Source organism: Ceratosolen solmsi, unplaced genomic scaffold, assembly GCF_000503995.2.
Source record: "Ceratosolen solmsi marchali unplaced genomic scaffold, CerSol_1.0 scaffold35, whole genome shotgun sequence".
Taxonomy (NCBI): Eukaryota; Metazoa; Arthropoda; class Insecta; order Hymenoptera; family Agaonidae; genus Ceratosolen; species Ceratosolen solmsi.
In genome coordinates, this window is record NW_011948423.1 from 7,551,460 (window position 1) to 7,559,034 (window position 7,575).

Genomic DNA, 7,575 nt, shown 5'->3' on the forward strand with positions numbered 1-7,575 from the left:
AAAAAAAAAAAAAAAAAAAAAAACACTAATGCTAAAATGTATGTAAATTGGTAATGTAAACATGATGTTGAATTGAAAACTATTGTGAATAATATACTTTTTATTAATGGATATTTTAATGTCAAGATATTCGAGGTTTAATCTCGATACGACACATAGTTTCGCGTGTAATTAATGTATTGAGCCGCTCATAATATTTGACTGACGTCACAAAGTTGTCGTCTTAATCGGAGAAGTTTGTTAGCCAAATAATATACAAATCGCCGATAAGCTGATAAACTTGCTAAATTTTATACGATGGAATATAATTAAGATGCGTATGGTTGAAAAATTCCAATTAAACGATTGGTTAATGGGAAAAAGCACTAAATCGACGTTTACGTAAAATTGTAAAGATAAGTATAAGAGAGTCTTTTGTTATTTCTATTCAGAAACTGGAGGAATAGCGACTAATCCGATGAGATCGACCCGTCAACATTTACTTTAGAATCACAATCTATAAACAATGGAACACCGAAGCGGGGGACATTTATTAGAAACTATAGGTAATATTAATTTGCTTTCTTTTCAAGTGAAAGCCTAGAGCCTAGGCAGTTGTCCAGAGCAACCTGCAACAAGCAAACTCTAAAGTAATAATCTTTTAATTTTGTAAAATCGAGGGCTTTTCAAGTCTAGAACTTGTGAATTTAGTGGAAAGACTTTATGATAAAAGTTGATAAAGCTGCGGTGAAGAAGAAAAAAAAGAAACAAGAAAAAACAGGAGAAAACAGAAGAAAAAACCAAGAAAAAAACCAGAAAAAAAAAAACAAGAAAAAACAGGAGAAAACAGAAGAAGAAAAAAAACAAGAAAAAAAAACAAGAAAAAAAACAAGAAAAAAAAAAACAAGCAAAAAACAAGCAAAAAACAAGAAAAAACATCACCTACCACTGTGAAAAAATATCGCAGACATTAATTTCCAATGTACAATAATTTCATAGCTCTCGTTGTATATCGCGCACGAATAATGTTGAAAAGCCTATAAATATTCGCAACGTGCAGCGAGTGCAGGGGAGAACAATTAAAAGATGTAGAGTCGTTGCCATTGCGATTCAATGGTCGGGGCTACCGTTAGCATATGAAGCAAGAAGCGACATAATCGCGACGTTCCGAATGAATCGAGATAATATTTATATAATCTATAGAGCACAACAAAGAGTGGCTGCATTCCCGAAGCAATGTGTAACGTACTTAGCAGTGACTCGGATTCATGTAGATTGTAGATTACATGCAATTGAAAACAGGGGAAAATGCTCGAGTCGGCACTGAATTATTGATAATGACGCGACATGGATCGCGCGAGACAGGGTCGATGGTAATCGTAAGAATGCCGCGCTGCCGACGCCGCCTCAATTATTCAACTCTTTCATCCCTTTGGGCGAAACTCGCATGCAGAAAACGGCTCGTCTTCTTCCCTGTTGGGCTCCTTTCATTTTGCATTCAAGTCTTTTTCAGCGGTCGCCCAACAACGATTCCTCATCATGCTAATTTTCAAAATAGATGTCGCCGTGAAACCGCTTCAGCGAAACACCGTCGAAAGCGTCATTTTACGGATCCGCGCTTCGGCACTTTTCAGATTTCTTTCCTTATATTTCCTTCAACCCCTTATACTACGGCTTTTCTTCCACGAGTCTCCTTACTCGGCTCTCTAACCAATTACAATGCAAAAGTATTAGACCAGAAGTTCAAAATACACTGCGATAGAACACACGCGCGCGCGCATACACACACACACACACACACACACCTTTATACCTATATTTTATTCTTGTAATACTTCCTATGTCATGGAATTTTCTATTTCGCTGCTTTCAATTAAATATGGCATTTTGAAATTTTACATTATTGCCCATTTACCATTTTCTGTGCTTAGGTGTTAGATTTTCATTTAACTTTTCAATCAAGATCTCTTCTTATAGCCTCGTGCTCGGATTATCGTATTTAATGTAAGCGAAGGTAAGTAAGACCACAACGATTGAGGTAGTACGAAGAAAACCTAGTGGAGCTCTTTGTCGGATATTCGTGTAAGATTTAATGTTTGTGCACGAGAGACAGAGCGTAGGGGAGCAAGGTGGGCATGATTTTGGGACCGATTCAATCACGATGACCACGGCCTCTCATTCGTATTCGTTCTTCCCCCACACGAGACAACAACGGATGTATTTCAACGACTAGGGACGTAACGCGAGTAGACCTTTGTGTGCTTTATCTCTTATTCAAATTATTCTTCACGCTCGCGTACACCTAACGTTGTTTTTCATTTTTCTATCGCGTGCATTTAGATTCAACGGTATTTTTAGTACAACGAGTTTTCTCCATTTAACACTTGATTACGAAGTATCGAGTGACTGGATATTAATTTATAGGTCGCGTTATATTTGCGATTAATTCTCTACAAGACTAATAGTTCAAAATGAATGTACTTAAACAATAAGTACCGAGGCTACAAGGAAGAAGAAAAAAAGAAATTTATTTGAATTTAAATTGATAATCAAGGCATTACGATTATCATAAAAACAAAAGAATTGAAATGAGTAAGTTTACGAGAGAGAGAGAGAGAGAGAGAGAGAGAGAGAGAGAGACAGGCGCATTAAGTATATTTATGAAATTATTACTAAAACGAAATCCAATTTATTGTGTTGGTAGAAGGGTACTTTTTGTATATTTTTATCTATTCGCGTTTTACCTCTATCATATAATAAAATTTTACTTACAAATTGAACATATCGTTAAAAGCATAAAAGACACTGTTAATGGTGCTTGCATGCAGCAGCAGTACCGAGTCATTTATTTTTCATTACGTTAATCTAATGTTGCAATCTCCAATCGTCGTTCAAGCTCCACGGACAGAATCCGTACTTCTCGGCGATTTATTTTTTACTTTTATCAAATTAACTAATTCCAACTAATGCTAACTAATTGGTTCGATCTCCTGACAATTAACATCAACTCGGTTATCAAATAAATCCGAAATAGACATCAACTGCTTATTTTTAAAGCATTTGAATTATTTTCATAAACTGGCTAATAAACTGCCATCGTCAAATATTCTTTTCAATTGCCCCCTCCCCCTGCCCCTGCTAAATCCAGTCGAAACAACGAAGATCCACACTCTCTCTCTAAACCCAAAAGTTTCAAATATTTAAGAAAATGCTTAAGTGCATCGATTAGCATTGCAATTGTCACCTAATCACTTTTGTAACAATACTTTTTATTGCCAAGCTCGGGTAAAGCGTTCGCATATTCGTGGAACGTAACGTATTGTTTTAAATCGATCCGAGTCTCTCGGTCGCCACGCGTATTTATCTCGTAAAGCTCATTTTCGCAATTATGTCGCCATAGGAACAAATTTTAATCGTTAGATTGTATTGCAGTTTATAGGACGGGATGTATTTTACAGGTAAATTTGACTTTGTGATTTCTCAACGGCTTAGTCTGCAATAAATGCCGATTATTCTAACAAGTTCGCTCGATAACTTAGATACGAAGCTGCTGCTGCTGCTGCTGCAACTGTTACTGTTACTGCTGGTGGTGCTGTTACTGCTGTTACTGCTATTGCTGCTGCTGCTGCTGCTGCTGCTGCTGCTGCTGCTGTTGCTGTTGCTTCAGTTACCAAGGTAAAACAGTTGCTAGTCATCGCTATTTGAACGGGAACGCATGTGTGTACACGTTTATCCGGCGAATGTCGCGCCAGTGCATGCGTATCGCTCGACCGGCTCGTTCGTAAATTTGTGTGTTGAGACATAAGCTAACAAAGCCCGTGGTGAGCCAATACCTTTGAAGAAAAGCCCGAGGCTCGACCCAACGGACAAACTAAATTATTGGCTATTATTGCAAGCAGCCGTGGTTGTATCGAGGCAGCCATGTTCTTGAAAGTGGAGAAGATAAAAGAAGCCGGCAAGTCGGGATAATCAATTGGCAATATCAGCGATTAACCGATAAAGCGGTACGAGGAGAGAGGGTTGATTTTAATTGGCCGCTTCTAGAGGATTCTCACTCGGGCTGTCGAGTTGTAGGTGGAAGGTTGAGGTACGTGGACGGACATCGAGCGTGTGTGGTGACGAAGGTGTGGGTGGAGAGGAGGGTGAGCGCGTAACCGTGAAAATGACAAGCTTGTTCGTCGCGTATAAAAGGGCTTGGGGTGAATAGGAATGAAGAGAGGCTTCGTGTCCCCCTTTCTGGGTGGGGGTTTTTTTTTTTTGGTGTGCGTGATGCGTGAGCGAGCGCGCCTGCGTACGGGCTCGTGTCATCGACCCGATCGCCGGCGGTGGCGCGCGCTCGGGATTTCGAGTCTCTGGACCAGCGAGGCTCGATATAAACCGTGATTGATATTTAGGCGCATCAAGCGCCACTTAAGAGGATTAAGTCCAGGCTGCTGGGAGGCGTCCATCGACGGCCGAGCGCGACTTCCTCTCGCCTCCCTCGGCTCTGATTACAGTTACGCTCGGTCTGCCGGTCCAAATCCCCGTAACTCAGCGCGCTTACCTGTTACCAAGCGGCCGATATCCCCTACCCGTACACTCGCGCTTTCGCTTCTTTCTCCTCCTCCGCCTCCCTCTCGTTGCGCACTTGAGTGGCCGCACACGCGAAAATCCAGCTTGTGGTTTTCGGTGAGGGACGGCGCGTGTAGCCGCTCGTTTTAGCCTCATTTCGGGAATTAGCTTCTTTTCTCGTTAGTTACTCGATCGGCGCAAGGCTCGTTTTGACTCGTTTTCACCCTCGTGCTCCTTTTCGGCTATCCATCCCCCCCCCGCCCCCCCCCCCCCCCCCCCCCCACCCCCCCCCCCCCCCCCCCCCCCTCCACCACCAAATAAACCAATCCCTCTTCCACTCCTCGCCATCGACGTTCTTGAGCGTTAACGAGAATGTGTTTCTATACGGTACATGGGACGGGATACGATGAGGATTGATGGGCAGGTGGATGGGAGGTTGGGCTCTCACCCAAAGCGAGAGGTTGACTTTGTCTTGATTGATATTTTATTGAGTCATGTGTCATTCGAGAGTAAGTAGATATACGCATCCTCAACTCGTTTCATTATCCGATATTCCTTTAATTTCACCGCTCGCTATTAAGAATATTGCATTAAGAACTTTGATATTTAAATGCGATTTGCGTAAATACCAACTTCGCGCGATGCTAAATTCTTCGCTTCATTAATAAGAGTCAACGATATTTAACGAGGAATTTATAAATAATAATGAAAATCGCTATTATTGATATCGCTCGTTATTTGATACACTCGGTAGTCATTGATTAAATGAGGTGAAAATGCAATTGTTGCCCCTTACAAATGATTACGCCAAATTATCCAATAATAATCAGATAAAGGTAACAGTCAACGTGCTACTTTTACGTACTCGGGGATCGGGAGAAATTATTTAGCAGTATCGAGACGGGAGATTCAAGGCATTTTCTTGGTAACGTGGAAAACATCATTTTCAAGATGAATCTACCTGGCCGTACTTTATGCGTCGAGCAAATATTGACAATTTTTTAATCAGAATTATGTCCGATGGTTGATGCGGAATTGAGAGAGTAAGGGGGTGGACTAGTGGGGGGGGGGGGGGTAGGGAGGTAGGGAGTTAGGAGATCTGAAATTATAGTTGGCGCGAATATTCGTGTAATGTTAACTAAATGGTGAAAATTAGCGACAGTAATCGAAGAAATAAACAATCTTTCCTCCCTTCCTTCCTTCCGTTCTTGCTGCGTTTCCTTTCTTCTTAAATTCATCGAGATAAGTTCGGCCGCTAAAATATACCATCCTTCAAAACTTTTAAAGAATGTATAAGTTTTTATGACCTGCTTGTCTCTGTCCCGTACCTTCTCGATAACTTTTAAAATACACTCGGGCTCATCGCGACGTATAAAATAGGTACATTGGGCTCACAGTCTCAGCTGTTACCCATAAAATTGCACAGACGCATTGCTTAAACATACGGATAAATAGTCCCGTGCCCGTGCGCTCGAGCTATCAATGTGGTAGTTGGTATAAGGCTAAAAGTACACGCACACGTGCGAATGGAGACAAAAACACATGCTTCTTAAATATTGCGATAGAGAATAGTCTTGAACAGTCTTCGACGACCAATCGATTTCATCGCACTACAAAGATGTTCTTGCTTTTTGCGATTTTTCGGAACGATGCTCGCCAAGTCGTACGTGCGATTATATATTTATTTATCCTTAATGTAAGCACTGCTTACGATTTTATATTTTGAATGGCTCTTAAAGTTATGCAGGATTTTGCCAAGCACAATAAACCATCCCGAGACTAATTATTTTTTATTTATTGATCCGAGCTATATTACGCGTAATGCGTGAAGTAAACGCTTTCCCTTGCATAATGTAATCAATGAGGATAACGGGACCGAACCTTTCTCTTCTGGATCTCGATTTTTAAAACTCGCGTTTATTTATTTAAGACATTGCAAAGCTTTTACATGCTTTTCGTCTTCTTTACTTATAAAATGGAACATTAAGGCTATACTAACACTTATCGTTATATTTTAAAAAACAGAAATATAAACGTCTAAGAAATCTACGTACATCAAACATACATATTCCTTTTACACTTATAGAATTACAGTCTATATTGAATGCACTGATAATAAGGCGTAATAATAATTATTCATAATGATATAATGTAAAAAGAAAGGGATATAAAGAAGAAGAAGAAGAAGAAGAAGAAGAAGAAGAAGAAGAAGAGAAAAAAAACAGAAAAAAATGAAAGAAAAAAAAATGAAAGTAATAACAAATGTTGTTAAGTGTTAAGTACACATTATTTCAGTATTCCTCGTCACTTGAAAGAGCTACTTTTAATTTATTCAAGTATTGTTTCTTATGCATGAAGAATTTTACTGTGTTTTTCATATTGAAGCTATCTCTTGAAAAACATTTTTTTATAATTCTTGTAAAAGTATTAAGGGAAAAGGAAAATTCTTTAAATTTTTAAATTAATTTTTGTCAACTGTAATTGCTGCTAAGTATAGAATACAAGCTGAACATGATTCTAAGATACAAGTGTTTGTTTAAAAAAAAAAAAAAAAAAAAAAAAAAAAAAAAGAATAAAGAGAAAAAAAAAAGATGAATTTAAATATTAATGAAGAACTTTTGCAAAGACAAAATATCGTTACTTTTGATTGTTTTTACAGTTAGGCATATACCAGTTACATTTACATTTACATTTACATTTACACGGGCGTCATTTATACGCGAATGATGTAGAAACTTGGAAAGGCATTGTTTTATAATATTAAATGTTACACATTTGCTGATATTAAGTGAAATGTCTTTAATATCGAGAAGTCGTAGTAGATGGGCAGGTGAATTTTGAATATATCGCGATAAAATTTTGTCGCATTATATTATCTGAATTTCGGAAATTCGATACTCCGATTCAAGCTGTCCGGATTTAAATTAGATAATTTTTGTTTCTACGTAAAATCACTGCAGTTTAACATGATTATTCTATTTGTAATTCATGTAACTGCAAGGAAGACGTTCTTTCTTTCTTTCTTCCTTTTTATTTCTCTCTCCT